At 35.6% G+C, this 12,867-nt stretch overlaps 1 long non-coding RNA gene across 2 annotated transcripts in view; it reads right to left on the bottom strand.

Moving 5' to 3' along the window:
- The window catches only part of LOC105471076 (uncharacterized), a 74,241-nt gene that overhangs the window by 38,899 nt on the left and 22,475 nt on the right, over window positions 1-12,867 (bottom strand). For both annotated transcript variants that reach the window (XR_011624832.1, XR_011624833.1), the window contains exon 4: window positions 8,118-8,308. This is a non-coding gene — a long non-coding RNA (uncharacterized lncRNA). The remainder of the gene's footprint in view (window positions 1-8,117; window positions 8,309-12,867) is intronic.

The raw sequence follows: 12,867 nt of genomic DNA, 5'->3' as shown, positions 1-12,867 counted from the left end.
ACTCATTTATTGAATTGAATTGATTTAGAATAATTTTTGTCTCATGAGTAAGCCGAAATTATAGGCACAGTTGGGATAGACTGATGAGTAAGACAAGGGACTCAAATTTAGGTAAGAAAGTTCACAGGAAGTAGAGTGATTATGGCTGTGGGAAAGAAGAATATTTTAAGACCAGACCTTGAGAAGTAGATAATCTTTCTATGGGGTGGGGGAGAGGTGGATAAATATGGTCTAGACAAGTGGCCAGGCACAGAGAAGCAGGTACTGGCAAGATAGACTATGCTGACGGAGTAAACAAGTTTGTGCATGTATGAAAATAATGAGGGATGACATATGGGAATATTATGCAATGATAAAGTGGGAATGTTAGTTATATGATTATTTTGTGGGACATATTATTTATTGGAATACAAATTATAAAAACTTTGTAATGGAATACTTGAAACCAGGATATAGGATGCCTTCCTCCATATGTCATATTTCAAAACTCCTTAAGAATTTTTTGCTTTCATTTGTTGAGTAAGTCTGAGTGTGATGTTTGACTTTGAAGGGTAGGAGGAATAAACCAAAAAAAATTATAGTAATTTATTAACCTATCTTTCTGAGCTTTAAGGATAAATCAAAGCGTTGTGTTACAATAGTATTTGCTAAAGGTACAGAAGCCCTAAAGGATTTTAAAGTATTAAAGTATCTCTCCTTGTTTGATTTATGTCCTATATCCTTGGCCTTAAAAAGTCAGCTACATTTTATATTAAAATATTCATAAATATTTTATGAATATAACTTACACAGCTTTCTGGGCCTACTGATTTATCTATATATTTTTTTCCATGAGCAATAGTTCTCCACGGTGGATGTGTAATCAACTTCCTATCATGTAAAGGTCTGAGGGTGGGTCTGTAAATTATAGTGATCTTCGTTTTTATCAGCGTGCATGAGACTGTTAATACATCTCACTTATTTACGAACAGATTTGATTATGTGGATGAGCAGCTCTCTGTTCATTCAGTTACCAAGACAGAGCTAATCAACATATTCTTACATAAACTGAGACATAAAATTTGTGTTAAAATCCAATGGAGCAGCAAGGCACACACCTGCTGCAAGCTTAGAGCTGCTAGATTTCTCAATAACTGTCCCTGTGAAACTTTGAGCCAAACGGAAAACAAATCCAAATATGTCTTCGTCACAATACCTTTGTCACCAAAATTTGGTTTGCTAGATGAACCTTTTAATAAATGAAACTTTAAGACAAAATCGGCTCTTAAACATGCTTATTATTACTTACATTGTGTTTGTTTTTGTCCTTGAAAAATTTAAACACTAGGCTTCATCTTAATTATTACTTTTTGACTTTAGAATAAAAAAGATAAAATACTTATGCCAGTCCCAGTTGTCTTTAGACATTCTCATACCTCTTTCATTTCATTGTATTATTTGAAGATAATGAAAAAGTGGTTATATAATGAAGTGAAACCCTGATTGGACTTTCCCAAAGAGAGACCAGGGCTAGATATAAAAGTTCAAGTGGAGGCAGTGTGTTGTAGGGTTTAGGTGCATAGACTCTGTTCAGGCCATATGGGTTTGAAACTCAGATCCACCATTAACCACAGCTGAGTGAACTTGGACAAGTCATTTATCCTCTCCATGACTCAGATTCCTCATTTAGTAAAATGAGGAGAAAGATATAGTATTTATCTCTTAGTGTTGTTGGGAGAATTAAGAAGCCAATACATTGAAAGCACCTAGAATAGTGCCTGACATTTAACAAGCACGTCATAACTGTTAGCTCTTATAATTAGAAGCCAGAATTATTTTGCCTTTCTTTATTGTCTTTCTCTGTTTCTATCTCTCTCTCTCTCTTTCTCTCTCTCTTTTCATTCTTCCTATTTCCATGCAAAGTAGTATTTGGAAAATACATTTTCATGATAATTTTAATAGCTGAATGAAATAAGGGAATTGCTATCAAGTATCATTGCATGATTAGACCCAAGTTCTTTCCACATCTGTTTGTGATACAGGAACCATTTGAGATTATAAAAATCAGAGCTCCATTTTGCAGGCCTTTCTGACTTTAGTTTACAGCTTTCAAGTTATTTACCTGGTGTGTCTTAGTCAGCATTCCTCACAGCCTAGATGGATTGATCAACTGTGTCCACACACATAAATATGTCATTCCTAATGTCTTTTCCAGTTATTATGTAGGAAGTCAGAGATGAGTGAGATTAACAGAGTGAAAAACACCAGCTGTAATGATGCTCGATAAAGCTGTCAGGTTTTAAGTCATGGGTTAGTAGCATATCCTGACTCTATAAATGAGATAAAATTTAAACCACACATTAAGCAATGCTAGTCCCAGCAGCTCTTAGTGAATTGCAGTCTCTACTGAAAAGTTTCTGTAGAAATACAACACGCCTTCAGTGTGTTGTAGCTTGGATAAAATGAAAAATAGAAATGGTAGACATTTCAATTCTCTTCTGCCTAAGATGAAACAAATTGTTATTACATATAAGCTTTCATTCAAAGCAGAATTGACCCAAAAGAAAACAGAATCATTATTTGAATTAAAATGATTGTGTTATTTTGGCATGAAATTAGTATTTGTATAAGTTATATAGCTGATTTCTGTGTTATTTCAACTGGGGTACTGGTAAATTATTTAAGTGACTTTCTAAAAGGAAAAAATTCCCTGATTTGCAGTGTTTGCCAGTTTCCATTGTATAAACACTCCCACCATTGCCAATGTCAGCTACTAAACCTGCTGTTGCTGAATGGCAGGGTTAGAAAAATGTGCATAGTTCACTTCTGTGGGCCACTGGAGCTGCCTCTAGCGAACCTGTGGTGGTTTCTTTTGCTCAAGAAATGCAGAGCAGACATGAATGTCTAAGAGCACCAGTAATGAAGACCCTGGCCATAAAACAGCAGGCTTAAACTGAAAGAGTCCAGGTAACTGAAGGATACAGTGAACTAGAAGAAACTGGTCCTTCTGTACTAGAATGAACTAGAAGGACATCAAAATTAGAGAAGTGAATTCCATTCTCTGTGACACATGAAGATAGTCTATAGTTAAACTAAACTAAGTTTCTATTCAATCTAATGTATTACTTTAGATCAGTTTAGATCAATCATAAATTGTTCTAGGTAATACAATCTAATGTATTACTTTAGATCAGTTTAGATCAATCATAAATTGTTCTAGGTAATACAGAAGCTATTACTATATGTAATAAGTTTTTATGACTACATACAACATTTTGTTTTTCTCATAACAAAATTGTTCATCCCTCAGTTTCCTTATCCTTAGTTCTTAAGATGGGTTGATGGTAATTACTGTAGTGTTGGGGTTAATTGCTAAACACTTTGATCATTTTGGTGCACAGGTTTAGAGGTATAAACTTCAGTTGAATTTCTCTGCTTATAATAAAGAGGAATTTTAAGGATCAAAGGAAAAACTCAGAAAAATAAAATAAAAACCAATGACTATCAGTATTATATGAGGGAAGCAGTGCTATAACAGGGTCTTTTAACTGGTTACAAGGCAGCTCAGGGGCCTTTCAAGCAAAGCAATATCTGGAGGGGATTTCAAGTTGTTTACTGTGAGGTGTGTAATACAGAGACTCCCTCTGTGTCTCCTATGATGTCTTCAGTAAATTCTGTATTTCTCACTATTGCTTTTGTATGAGTATATTCTTTTGTGGACCTGGAAGCAAAGAACCAATCATAGACAACTGATACTGAATTTACATGCATAAAAGCTGTATTCTTACATGAAAATAAATACCATTTTCAAAGACTGCAAGTCTGTGAAGCAGAAGGCCAAGAAAAATATAAATGGCAGTTCAAGTATATTGCTGTCTAGGAAATACAGTTTGAGGAATCCATCTTAGTGAAACTTCAGGTATTTATTCACCTCCAGACTAGGGAAAATTACAGTACATGGGAAACAAAACACCTCTATCCCCTTTCGTGGCTTGGACACTGAATATTAAAACCACCTACCAGCATTATTTTTTCATCAAAATTAGCATGACATCATTCCACAGCTGTTAGCACAGTCTTTCTTCTTTGAGACCCTTGGCCAGGTAAATACTTTATTATTCAGTACTTCACCCCAAAACATCAATTCCTCAATAGGAAGCACCAACATATTGTTATCTTAGACTATTTGAAAGCCTCAAAATCCTTACTTTGCCATTTCCATCAGTCCTAAACTATTAAATCATAATCCTTCTCCAATTCTAAACAAGTTATCACATTGAAAGGTCTGTATTAAACCAAATTCCTAATTCTTAATAAAATCCAACTTTGCCTTTCCCCCTCTGAGATACTATCAAAGTTCTATTGAGAGTAAATCATCTCTTATCTCTGTAAGCAATAAATAGTTGTGTTTTATCAATGGGCTATATTGGTGATATTTGATGACCTGGCATTCAACAGCATCATTGCTGTAATATGAGAACAGAGCACTGGTATATCATAGAGCTGTGACATGAAAAATATGACACCCTCAAACGAGTAGTTTGAGAATTCAGTAGAAATCACTATTTACAAAGTGTGGACAGGATTTAATGAAATTAGGTGTGATAGAGTCGAATAAAGACTAGTCCATCCAACACTAAAAGGATAACAGGATGGAGCAGGTACCATTTACTAGAACACACAGCCACAGAAGGCAGTATGGAGAGGGCCACTTTACAGGAGTGTGGCTTTAGGGACACAGCTAGCCCTTGGCACACCACAAGAGACCAGAGGCAATAATAACAGGGCCTCACTCTACTCCTTCCAGGCCCCTCCTGATCCTCCACACTGGTCAACTCCAACAGGATGTCAGAAGGTAAATTAGCCCCTTGATGTAGTCCAAATAAATGAGACTCCTGGGGCAAAGAGAAAGGTGGAGAAGGGTGGAAGAAGACTCTAGAGGGACAAATGGAAGCTATTCTCAGAGATGGTTTCAAGATAGTGGAGTAAGCACGAACCAGTCTCCCATTTTCATAAAAATGCTGGAAAACGCACATTCCCTATGACCTCTTCCTGCAGTGTCTCATTTTACATATACTGTGACAAGTTCAATTACACATATTTAGAAACAAGAGTTGCAGCTAAATTTTTATGCATAATAAAAAAGAGGCATTTCAAAATCCAGAGAACTATGAGGAAGGATATAGAGGGTGTGTCTGCATGTAGTGTGGTATATGTCAGATACGTATTTGAAAACAAGAAGGTAATTCTCATTATGTCAGAAACTGGGAAATACCTGAAATCCGGAATCAACCTGTCAACCATGGAGTGAAATCACAGCAAAAAATATATGTGAGCATGTTTTGATGCAGAATAGTGGGAGCATCAAGAAGGAACCATGCCCAAAGAGTGAGAAGTCAGGGGCCAGAGAAGTCTCAGGTGCAGACAAGAGGGTAATTAATTAGGGTATTATGGCACAAACACCTAGGTAGTTTGAGGCCTACACACTGTCCACTTTGAGCTCCACCACAGATCAAGTAGCAATAAGGATTGTACCTGTCTCTAGCCCAGAACAAATGAGCGTGTGAAAAAAGTCAGAGATTGATGTCCGAAGCCACCGAGATGGGATATGGACTATCCTGTGGCAGAACTCAGTTGTTGCAGCCTGAAGCATTCTTATTCACACCATTGAATATAGCAAAAACCATTGTGGATGCTTTGCTGCCTGCCCATGTGGATTGCTCAATTAGAGACAGCAATCAAGTGGATAGAGAAGGAACCAAAGAATGAGCACCCAGGTGAAAATCACAGAGTATTTGGGAAAAGCCAACACTGTGAAAGAAAGACAACAAACTCAGCAAAATGTGAAATGCATATTTGAGGAAACAGTTGATAGAGCAATTTGACTAAAACTTTATATAATATGCTTAATGTTCTCAGAAGTATAAAAAAATAAGAACAGTTCGATAAAAAAGAGCCACTTAGAGATTTTTGAAATTAAAAATAGAGTTGTTGAAATAAAAAAGTTAAAAAACAACAAGCTGAGAGCAAAAAGGATTTAGATGAGGGATGAATTGCTGAGCTGGAAGATGGCACTAGGGAGTTTTCTCAGAATATAGCATGAAGAGATGCAAAAAAGGGAAAGTTAAGGCATATGGGGGAGAGATCCAAAAGTTTCAAAGTCTATCTGAAAAACATGCCACCAGAAGGCAAAAAAGAAGGGAAATTCATAGTTGAAAAAAAAAAAACTAACAATTTATGAGAGTTGAAGAAAGAAATAATCAACCTTAAGTAGCCAAACAGGAAAAAATATTCAAAATATAAACACTGAGAGTCCCAGTAGAAGAAAATTTTAGAAAACCAAGGATATGGAGAAAATCCTGAACAATACCAGAGACAACATTGGATTAGTGAAAAATTTTAGAAAACCAAGGATATGGAGAAAATCCTGAACAATACCAGAGACAACACTGGATTAGTGACAAAATTTGTGAGAATCAAATCAGATTCAGACTTCTGATCAATACCACTAGCTACAGGAAGACAATCAGTTTCTTCAGTAATTTGAACCTAAAACTCTATACCAAACTATCATTCAGTATTAAGAGAAAAATGAATACATTTTTAAATATAAAAGAATTCAATTTACCTCCCACAGAATGTCTCTGGAAAAAATATTAGAAGATTACTATAGTTAAAAAGGAAAATAAAATAAGTCCTGTTAGAAATAATTGGTTAAAAAAAAAAGCAAAACTGATGAAAAATTATTGAAATACATTAAATATTGTTAAAGTAATTCTTAAAAATATACACTAAATTCTAGAATATATAAATGCATCAGTTGATAAGGGGAAGGGGAAATAGAAGTGGAAGAAAAAAACATTAGAACCATTAGAACAAATGTATAGTACTGGGATTATTTTATTGGAAGTCTAATGTAAGAAGTATATTCTCCAGGGAAGTATTTCAAGGGCATATGAACAGTAAAGGGATAATAAAAACAACTCTATAAAGTAGTATATGTTGAAATAAAAATGTAAGATTCCAGATCTTCTGTCCTTGCTGCCAAATAGAAGCCACTGGAAAACTAAGACATTGATTGAGGAACAAGAATAAAAATTATCAGGACAAAACGGAGCATTTAAATTGGATTCTTCACTGTTTATATGAATATAAGAAGGCTGTGGTGGTGATAATATAGTACAGTGTTTAATTATTTAAGTTCCTTATAATCTTTGTCCACACATTTACAGCTACATTCAATCCCTAACCTGTGCCAACTTTCTAACTTGCTCTGAATAAATTATACCACTGCCTTCATGAATTGTAGTTGTGTCATTGGCACAACCTAGGACAATCACTATTGTCTTTTCATAAAGACATTTTTCTTGGCATCATGATACTGTCCTTTGCTTTTCTCTCTTTAATAAAAGTTGCTCATTTCAGTATCAGTGTTTTCCTGAACAACTGGGTTGTTTTGGTAAATAATATGCAAATAGCAAATGTCTATTCGTTGGATAAGTATCTTTTAACAACTTTAGCTGTTAGAATCTTACAGCCAGATTAGTGGTAGTATGTGCTAACTGTACAAATCCCCATTCTATTTCTTTAACCCATGTTTTCCCTTCAGTTGGATTTCCAATTGGCAAGCTATCTTTCACTTTCAGTTGCCACTGACTGTGGGACTGAGATTTAGACTCTCAATAGAAAGAGAAACATTATCAAGAACACATCCATTGAAACAGACTCCCTCATTTAAGAAATTTTAAAATTAGAAGAAAAAATGTTGCTTATAATTAAACACATTTATCTTATTCTTTTACATTATACATATTTTTGTAAACCAGCTCAAATTTCTAGAAATAGGATACAAATTTAATTCAATAAAGGACCCTATAGCTAGTTTTTTTAGTATCAAGAGAAAAGCAGCCCTTAGCAGGCAGTCGTGTGTTTTCAAGAAAGGAATTTACCAAGTTGAAATTCCTTAGCGGATAATAGTCAATGATTCCAAAAATATGTTTTATATAAAAGTTTATAATCACTATATTGCCATGTTCAAGCAAGAGTTTATGTTCTGGAGATAAAGGGACGGGAGACTGGTTACGTTTCAGTAAGTCGTATTTGCTATGCAGGTTTTGGAAAAGAAGCTGTCTACTCACTGGATTCTTCTGTGATGTTGCTGGCAAATGAGCTCCCCACTGCTGAACTGGGTCTTTTGCCTTCTTTGTATTGCTCCCTCCTTCCGGCCCACTGGTTAATTGGTTCTTCCTGGGAACCATCACTAGCTCTTCCACCTCTTTGGACCAATTCCTGGGTAACTTTCAGATACTCTTTATTTCCAAATACCAATCTAGATTAAACCACATTAAATATGAAAGTGAGACAACATTTTCAAGATAGGTAAATCAAGACATAAATATCATATAGTCCAGTCATTGAAACATATAATTACAGTAGACTAGGACTAGATAATTTCATTCAACTTTTTTACGGTTTACTGTCAAACTTGTATTACTTAACAAAAAGAGTCATGTATCATTAAAAAAAATAGACTTATTGGAGAAAAATGTGGGGAGGGTGATCACCAAGCATTGCCTCAGTGGATTCAATTCAACAGGTATTCCTAGGGTATTAGCTTGATACTATATTAGTTAGTGTGGAGAAATGCAAGTAAATTGTTAAGTATGTCCCCTAAACTCTCAGTAAAGAAATAAATTGTTATTACCTGAATACCATGTGTAATTATAATCTATGATATTGAGTTTTCTATTAAACTCAAGTACTTATGGTTTGACTTTTTATTAATCAGGAGTATACAAATTTCATAATACTTTTGCTGCATATGCTGGCTAAAAATGAAGAAAAGTAAAAAAATGCCAAAATGCATGAAGGCTTTGTTAATTTTATATTTGAATCAATAACAGCTTGAAATACTTTATATAGTTCCATACTGCTGCTTTCTGTCATCACAAACCATGACATCACGAAACTGTATTAGAAGAAAGAAACCCTAAACTACTGCAGTACAATCAAACTTTAAAAAAGTAACTGAAAAAGTAAAAAAAACAAAAACAAAAACAGGAAAACATATAATTCCTGGAAAGTAATGTAATGGGTTAAAGTTAAGATTTTATTTGCTGTTACCTTTTGATACTGTATGAAAAGCAGGAAATACACATTTTAAAAGAGGCCAGCTCTTGACCTTTACTTTTATTCTATTCCCAGCAGCAAACGAGAACTTACAATTGGATTTTTGCAAATTAAAATAGAATTTATCAATATCAAAATTTATTTTCAGAACTATTTAACAAATGGGATATATCTATGAAGAAATAAGTGTATTTATTAATATATATATAATCATTAATATCCATTTATGTAACAAGTTAAAATTCACTTGTCAGAGGCCTGGCAAGGTGGCTCACACCTGTAATCCCAGCACTTTGGGAGGCTGAGGAGGGAGGATTGCTTGAAGCCAGAGGTTGGAGAACAGCCTGGGCAACACAGCAAGACTTATCCATAAATTTTAAAATTAGCTGGGTGTGGTGGCATGCACGTGTTGTTGAGCTACTTGAGAGGCTGAGGTGGGAGAATCGCTTGAGCCCAGGAGTTTGAAGCTACAGTGAGCTATGATCACACCAGTGTACTCCAGCCTGTGTGACACAGTGAGACCCTGTTTCTAAAAAAATAAAATAAGATACAATTCACTTGTTGAGGTTAAACAGGTGAGGAGGAAGAATCATTGCCTAATTCATTTTCCATTACTTTACGGTAGACTCCTACTCTTATGAGGGTGACAGGAAAACAACATTCGTTCTATAATATTCAGTGTTCATTTTCTACATACTAATTTCTAATGTTTATTGGAGTGGCCACAATGAGCAAGATGACTTTTGCTCGCTGGAATGTGACAGAGTGGTGGAACTTTTAAAACTAATACAGAACTGATCTCCGGCCATTTCTCCAATGCTTGTTCTACTTCCCCTATTTTTTGAGATTGACAGTCTAGGTTAACTATGAAGGCATTCATCAGGAAGATAATTTTCTGATATCAAATATTTTACATGTAATAGCAATTCTTTTTTGAAAGTGTGGAGTACAAAAGAAATCGTATGGACCTAGGAAACTATGTGTGATAGTATGGCCCTGGGATATGGTGGGAAGACTTTTCCTCCAGGATCTTTTCATATACTTTTGATCTTTTCAAAGTAGGGGAAAGGATACAGTGTGTGTTAAAATGTGATCTGAAAACCACTGAAATGCCCACCAACTACAAAGTATCATTTCCACTGTCCTGTTTGGTGTTTGTGAACTCTTAGGTTTGCAAAGAATATAGAAGGTGATTTTTACCAAGTAATCATTCAGTATAAGCTTGAACACACCCCAGACTCAAATTTATTCCCTATTGAGTCAGTCTAATCCTTGTATACTACAATATGATAGAAAGTTTTTATGTGATGCATTGAATCTACATCTCAGTAATCTTCCTTCACATGTGAGCCTCCCCCTTATTCCATGAATACCCAGTAGATATTTATCAAGCCTTTCAAGGAGTCAGGCAATTTGTACTGAAATGAAGACATTCAAATCTCTTGAGGGACTCTGTTAAAATACACACTATCACTTTGTAGCAACAATATATTAATCCACTAAAAAACACAAATGTTTTACCAATTGCTATGGTTTGAATATATGTGTCCCCCCAAAATTTGTATGTTGCAACCTAAGATTCAATGTGATATTATTAAGAGGTGGGGCCTTTAGAGGTGATTAAGTCTTTAGGGTTCTGCCCTCATGAATTGGCTTAGTATTCTTTAGAAGGGCTAGAATTAACTAGTTAGGGCTTTTTGCCCTTCTGTGTCTGCCACGTGAGGATGCAGCAACAGGGAGCCATCTTGGTAGCAGCAAGACACTTAATACCTCACCAGACACTTAACACCGGCACCTTGACCTTCGACTTCTCAGCCTCTAGAACTGTGAAAAACAAATTTATGTTCTTTATAAATTACTCAGTCTCTGGTATGTTGCTACAACAGCGCAAATGGACTGAGATACCAAACCTGAGTGTGAAAGTGGAAAGCTACCACCTCGAAAGCCAGGGCAGGGCCTAGGAAGTGAATGGGAAGACCACGAAAAAGCAGCAGATCTGGGAGGAGCCCTGATGGAGAAAAGGCATTGCCACTGAAACAGGGATCTTGGAATGTGCGTGTGCTGAGATATGTTGATGTGAGCACGGGTGTTGAAAGCTCCTAATTTCACCAGAAGTCAGTTTGCTGGAAACTATCCCAACAGTTGTATTCTGCTATGAGAAATGAAATAATTTTTTATTCATCTTTTTATTCCCAGTGTTTGGTGCAGAGCATGGGACCACAAACTTTCTCAGATTTGCAGTCCTCTATACCTTTGTCCCTTGATGTGACTCTTAGAATCACTCCTACTTTAGGAGAAATAAAACATTTTACACATTGTATGTAAGTTTTGTGTTACATTACATACAAAGGGCTGTTTATGGCTATTTCTATGCCATGTAAAATATCTAATCCTTCTCATTGTAATTTTCTCAGGCTAGCCTACTTTTGGTTTCCTCATTACATTTTTTTATGATATAGAATTTCTGGTTCTTTGGCAGAGCTCTTAAAGATATATTCACTCCATTAACAGCTGAATAAATGAAGCTTGAGCAACTACTTTTTTACCCAACAACGTATAGCCCTTACCTGGTAGAGGAAGAACTCAGTGTTTAGTTATTAAATGTTTGACTGGTATCTTTCCTTTATAACACGATGGCTGTTACTTCCAGCCACACTCCCATACCACACCCACCTTCTCTTGTTTATCTAGTTCAGAGGTCACAGATTGTTTACTTTGTACTATGTCTCCCAAATCTCATGATCTGCAGACTCATACCTTAAAGAGTGCAGGTCTCCTGCTATTTGGAAAAGTCAGAAGGCCTGTCTGTACTGGACCTGCGTTTTCCTTCCCTAAGGACACGCTAGTTCACCAACACTCCAGACTTGCTCACATACAGCCTGCTTTACTCATTTACATCACCTGCCTGGCCCCTGTAGACAGTTCACATTGTGACTTCTAATCTAATTGATTTCTAAACACACACACACGGTGGAAGAAACTACACAAATATTACGTGAACACTCGTGTCAGGGACTCTGAATCTGAGGCACATGCATAGATGTTAAGGGGTTAGAGGACCCCTTTTCAAAATGTAAGCATAAGTTTATGCCTATATCAATTTTATAATTTTCTGGTAAAACAGCCCAAAAGTGTCCCAGTTTCTCAAAGCAATATACTCCCTGAAAAAATTACCCAGGTTTAGCCTGAGATGCCAGTAGTATAAAGACAATAATGTTGAATAAAGTTTAAAGATATCCATAGTTCTGGGAGAGTTCAATCTATGCAAACATTTATAGATTCAAATATTTGGGTATATATATGAATATTATAACTGTTAAACTATTTTCCTGTTTTTTTTTTTTGTTTTTGTTGTTGTTGTTGTTGTTATTTGTTTTGGTATGTGAACTGTTCAAAGAAACCTGATGTGACTTCTCTGCATTTGATTTTTTATTCAATAAATATTGGAGCACCTATACTACAGGACAGGTACTATCTAATTTTATGAATATCGCAATGACCAAAACAGGAAAAATCCATGCCCTCCTGGAACTTATATCTTAGTGAAAGAAGACAGAACAAAACCAAAATAAACCAGTAAAACATATAGCAGATTAGAAGGCAAAAAGTGCTATGTATAAATGGAAAAAGGATAGTGTTTGCCTGGGCTGTAATGAAGATGGTTCAGATTGCAATTTTAAATGGAGTGGTCTGAGAAGACCTTCCTGAGAACATGCTGTGTGAGCAAAAATCTAAAGGAGATGAGGAGATGAGAATGAA

This window comes from Macaca nemestrina, chromosome 6 (genome assembly GCF_043159975.1).
Source record: "Macaca nemestrina isolate mMacNem1 chromosome 6, mMacNem.hap1, whole genome shotgun sequence".
In the NCBI taxonomy this organism is placed as follows: domain Eukaryota; kingdom Metazoa; phylum Chordata; class Mammalia; order Primates; family Cercopithecidae; genus Macaca; species Macaca nemestrina.
Note: the sequence above shows the minus strand (reverse complement) of the source record. Positions and strands in the feature narration are given on the sequence as shown.